Below are 6,030 nucleotides of genomic sequence, written 5' to 3'. Positions count from 1 at the left end.
CCCTTGGGATCCGACCTTTACTTACCTCTTTACTAAGAGTAGTTTGTGAAGTTATAAATATTGTTTTGGTTGGTAGCTTTTGATGACGAGTTTCAAACCGGACCAAAAATGGCGCTGTTGCCGGGGACGGTGTTAAATTGATTTTATTTTCATTAATTGTTTTTAGTTGTGTCATTCTTTACCTTGGGGAAGTCAAACTCTTCACGGTTGTTCTAGTAGTTTCCGAGTTGTTTATTTTTTTACATGACTAGGAGATCACAAGGTAATCCATTACCTATTGATCTTGAAATTGAAAGAACCTTGACCAACAATAGAAGAGTTGCTAGAAGAACTTCAAGAGTTGTAGGTATTGGAGATATTGTGGACATACAACCAAATAACATTGTGTTTACCAACCCTTTTGCAAGAGAAGGAGAGGATAACCCATTACAAAACCCACTACAAAATCAACCCACAATGCCTAAATTTTCATTACATTCCGTACCAACCGAGGAGAACCTACCAAATGGTACTCCTACACCACCACATTTAACCGGTAATTTCATTGTCAAATCCGCATTCATACAGTTAGTTGAGAGAAGTCAATTTTGAGGTATGCCTAGTGAAGACCCTCATTCACATATGGAGACTTTTTGTTACTATTGTGATGCGATTTCTCAAACCGGAGTTACTCAAGACCAAATCCGATTGGTATTATTTCCTTTTTCTTAGATCGGTACCACAAAGCAATGGTTGAAGAGCCTAGACAAGGCAACCCTTGGTATTAATTCATGGAAGAAGGTAGCAGTTGGTTTCTACAAGAAATTTTATCCTCCAGAGAAGACCAATATGTTCAGAGCCCAAATCACAGGGTTCAAACAAAGGGATAAAGAATCATTGTATGAGGCATGGGAGAGATTAAAGGACACTTGTCGTTCTTGCCCACACCATGGACTTAGCGAGTGATTCATTGTGCAACAATTGTGGAACGGTTTATATGAAGACTCCCGCAACATTCTCAATAACGGATCCAATTGGATGTTTACCGAAGTTGATGACAATCAAACATGGGCCAAAATCAAAGAGATGGCGGTTCATAATTCCCAATATAGTAGGCCTCGAAAGGCCACTATAGGAGGAAAGCATGAGGTAGATTCCATCACTCAATTAGGTGCTCAACTAAGTGCTCATATTGACACCATCAATTTGAAGTTTGAGAAGGCCATGTCTAAGCTTGATGAAGCTTCCAAATCACCAAAACAACATGTTAATGCTATGGTGGCATCATCCTCAATTCCAAGTGGAGTATGTGAGAGTTGTGGAACTTTGGGACATGACCAAAGTGAATGTAGAGGAACAAATGAACAAGTGAATGCTTTCCAAGCATACAAGAGTGGCACCCCTTATTCCAACTATTATAATGAGAATACCAAATTTCATCAAAATCTTTCATACAAGAGCCAAAATGTTCAAAACCCTAAACCAACATACACCCCACCTCCAATGAGAAATCAAGCTCAAAGACCCTTTTACAACCAAAGCCAAAGTTATCAAAATCAACCTTCATACAATCAAACCAATGACCAAGGCTTTGATGTTCAAAAAGCGGTCTTCCAAATGCAAAAGAACTAACAAGAATTTTTCGCCCAAATGCAAAAATATAGCCAAGCCAAAGATATCACCATCAACAACATACTAGCCCAGACCAAGATGTTGGAAACTCAAATGACCCAATTAGCATATTCTAGCTCTCAAAGATAAAAGGGGCAGTTACCACCTCAAGGTAATCCCCCAAGACATGAATCGGTGAGTGCCATCCATTTGAGAAGTGGTAAAAGATATAAAGGGCCGAAGAGTCCAATTGATGAACATATTGTGAATTCTAGTGACAAGCAAAGAATTGTGGAGAACTCTAAGGAAGAAGAAGAGCCCACCACCAATGAAGTTTCAAAGAAGAAGAATGAAGAGAAGGATAAGGAAAACGAGCCTATTGTGATTAGACTTCCATTCCCAAGTCGTCAAGCTAAGCCTAAGTTTGATGAACAACTTGGAAAGTTCATGAAAATTGTGAAGAACTTAGAAGTCTCAATCCCATTCACGGAATTGATCATTCAAGTTCCGGCCTATGCAAAGTACATGAAAGACATTCTTACCAAGAAGAAATCCATCCGGGATCTAGAGACTATTGCCTTTACCAAAGTGAGTAGTGCTATTCTTCACGGAAGTTCCCCTCCAAAACTCAAAGATCCAGGAAGTTTCTCTATTCCATGCACCATTGGCGACTCTACAATCAACAAAGCATTATGTCACCTTGGAGCAAGTGTAAGTGTCATGCCATACTCGGTATGCAAGAGGTTAGGAATGATAGAACTCAAATGCACTAACATTACTCTTCAAATGGCGGATCGATCAACAAAGATACCTTTAGGGGTATGGGAAGATGTGCCCGTAAGAATTGGCAAATTCTTCATTCCGGTAGACTTTGTCATTGTAGACATGGAGGAAGATTCCAACATTCCTATCATTTTAGGTAGACCTTTATTGCACACCGCGGGAGCGGTAATTGATATTAGACATGGAGAGCTCACACTTGAAGTGGGGGATGAGACAATCACTTTTAATCTTGACAAAACGATGAGAGCTCCCCGACTACATGAGCCATGTTTCAAGATCGATCACTATAGTCGAGAAAGTGATAAGAAGAAGTTAGCATCTCAATGCAAAGATCAAGCTATGGGTAAAGAATCATCACCCATATGGAAGAAGAAAGTGGATAACCCTCAAGTAGCTCTATCCGGAGAGCAAGGAAATTTCAACAACAATTAGAGCTTGAATGGCTCACCACCCATCATGACAAGTAAGGAAGAAGGCCTCATTGGCCATGACAACAAAGAAGAGGAGTTGCTCTTGTCAACACATGATACCATCGGGGAGCAAGCTAGCGAAGTTTGTGGTCTATGTGATGACGAATTTGAAGGATTGGTCAATCCTTATATTGGCAATGCTATGACCTTAGACCAAGGCTTAGCTGATCATTGTCATCCTCTTGACATGGGTCATCACCATAATGAAGAACACAATGTGCCAAGATCTATGCAAGATCTTTATGATGAAAATGAACAAGCCTTCGACTACTTCTACAAGGTGTTGAGCAACATCAACAACACCTTAGCTATGCCCCTTGACATCTCATCCAAGAATGAGAGTTCGGTGGAGTCCTCCCTAAACCACCACTTGTAAATATTCTAACCCCTTAACTCGCATTTTATTTCTTGTATTGCATTTTTTGTCATTTTTGGATTTACATTTTTGTGCTTTGATCAAGATTTTCGTTATGAGAGAAAATGAGGGAGGTGTTTTAACATGTTTTGATGTGTAGTGTTTGATCTAGTGTGGGGATAGCAAATGCCCAGGAAAACCAAGCCTTCGTAGTGCACCCACAATGTTGAGCAAAGGAAATAAAGAAAGGATGATACTTGAAAAAGAGAACCCCACGGGCAGAATCGAGCTCGTGGGTGCAGAGTTGAATCCGAGCATCCCAGGAAGGAATCCGCTCGAGCTGTTGATGATCCGGGCATCCCAGAGGAGCAGTCGAGCGTCCTAACCTTAGGACGTGGGTCTTGGGAGTGCTGGAATTGAAGAAAAGGGACTGTTACAAAATCTGAGCAGAACACATTTAGGACGCTCGTCCCAGGCCATAATCCGCTCGTCTTGTGAGCAATTTGCGCGTCCTGACATGCTTCAAAATTTCAATTCCACGCTATTTGTGAATCCGAGCGTCCCCAGACTAGAATCCACCCGTCTTGAGCAGGATCCACGCGTCCCCGCACGGGTTGGAAATTTCAGCAGGTACTGGCTGAGGATCTGCGTGTCCCGAGTAGAAGCCGAACGTCCCTCGTCGCTTATTAGCTATAAAACGGGATTCAATCTCCTCATCCCCAATTCATTTCTATCTTTTATAAACACAACACACATCCTTTCTCCCTCAAAACCCTCAATCCCCTCATTCAAAAACACAATTTTCTCAACCAAATTCACCAAAATCAAAACAAAATTTTCTCAAATCAAAATTAAATCACTCCTTTATCAACAAAACACCATCCAAACATCAAAATTCTAACAAATTGAATCGATTTTCTAGGGTTTGAAGGCAATTTTGAAAATTCCAAAATCGATTGGGAATTGATTGAGGCTTGAGGAAACAAGGAGCATTCAAGCACAATATTGTTTTGTTGATACAAATTTGACAAGGAGAACAACATGGCAAGAACAAAAGGTGGAAACAAGGCACCCAAAACTTCAAATGCTATTGAGGAAGCTACACCTATTCCGGTCATTGAACAACTGCAAAATTTTCCGGAGGTAACTTGATGTGGACTCATATTTGAGCATATTTAGTCCCCGGATTAGCCTCGTTCCTATGCTTTTTAGTGCATAATTGGGCCATTTACTATCTTTAGTCTTTCGTTTTGCATATTCTTTGAGGTTTTGATCCCTTGGTAGGAAAGGAGTGCAAACCTTGCATTTTCATGGCAAAATGGAGCTAAATTGATCGAATTTAATGACCAAGCATCAAAGGGAAGACAATGATAGAAGGCCTATGTATATAATAAAGTAGATTGGGCAATGATGAAAGGATACTTGCATCTCCAACAAGATCCTTGAGTATTGTTGAAGAAAGAAAAGAAGAGAAGTGACTGCCCAGCAATCCGAGCGTCGGAGTGCCCAGGACGAACGTCCACCCCTGCTACAGTGCAAGCATCCCGTGCCCAAGACGCTCATCTTGAGGCGTTGTGATCTGAGCGTCCCGAGACCAATCCGCTCGGATTCTGCTCCAGTGCCAACCGTCTCTACTGCCTAGCCGCTCGGGACGAGCGTACTCCATAAAGACTACCAAAACGGATATGCGCATCTCCTTCGAGAGGAGCACTTCCTCAAATTTTCTTAAGGGTCTTAATCGTCATTTAAGCCCTTAGTAACCCTAATTTATGTACCTAATCCTTAGTATAAATACCCCATTGTACTACTTAGATTAGCATGTTTTTCTTATGCATTCCTAATCTCATCTTAATCTTGTAATCAACTCTAAATTTAGCATTAATATAAATCTAATTTCTTAATCATTCCTTAATTTCTCTATTGTTCATCATTTATTTTGGGTAATTGAAGATTATTTGGGGTTTATTTGGAGGATTGACAACCTTCCGTCAATCATCAAGTACTTCTATTATTCTATGCTTTATTATTGGGAATCATCTTTATAGGTATAATTCTCTCTTAATTTTTTTTAATTATTGTTAATCATCTTCATTTGTTCATCATGTTTTGCCTTGCTAGTATGATTGACAACCTTGTTAGCATGTTAAACTTGATAATGAGTGAGTAGTTTCCTTAACTAGGGTTAATGGGGAATTAACATGGGGATTGATTCATGCTTAATATAATATGTTTTCATAATTAGTTCGCTTGCTTGTTGTGATTTCAACTTATGCACATGTTATGTTTGATGAAATGTAAGCCTATGAATCCTTGTATTTTTTACCCATCACTTACCTTTTCAATGAGACTTGTAAGACATAAACCAACTCGAGTCTCATTAGACTATGCATATAGTTGGATAGGGAGGATTAAGTCGACTTGTAGGTGTTGTACAATCTAATCGATTCGGCTCAGGGACACAAACCTTCAGAGGGATTGTAAGATATACACTAACTCGATCCCATCACAACAATAATAGGTTGCATTTAGTAGAGAATATGTTTGTATGATCCAATCCCATGAATCCCCTATGAACCCATGACACCCTAGTGCTTTTAAGCAATTGTTTACATCTCATTTTAATCATCTTGCTTACTTTCATTACTTTGTTTGCATTGTTATTTAGTTTAGTTGATCTCCTACCTCAACCCAAATTGTGACACCCTTAGACACGACCATTTGCAATCGAAACTCCTACATCAATACCCGTCCCTTGGGATCCGACCTTTACTTATCTCTTTACTAAAAGTAGAGTAGTTTGTGAAGTTATAAATATTGTTTTGGTCTAGGTAA

General features: G+C 39.8%; 1 non-coding gene across 1 annotated transcript; it reads right to left on the bottom strand.

The window, feature by feature from the left end:
- Nucleotides 1-828: 828 nt before the first annotated feature.
- LOC141603470 (small nucleolar RNA R71) lies at nt 829-935 on the bottom strand. The gene has a single exon (XR_012525344.1). It is a non-coding gene; the product is annotated as a small nucleolar RNA R71 (small nucleolar RNA).
- Between the last annotated feature and the right edge of the window lie 5,095 nt (nt 936-6,030).

Source organism: Silene latifolia, chromosome 9, assembly GCF_048544455.1.
Source record: "Silene latifolia isolate original U9 population chromosome 9, ASM4854445v1, whole genome shotgun sequence".
In the NCBI taxonomy this organism is placed as follows: domain Eukaryota; kingdom Viridiplantae; phylum Streptophyta; class Magnoliopsida; order Caryophyllales; family Caryophyllaceae; genus Silene; species Silene latifolia.
The sequence above is the reverse complement of the archived record's forward strand: the minus strand, read 5'-3'. Positions and strand labels throughout refer to the sequence as shown.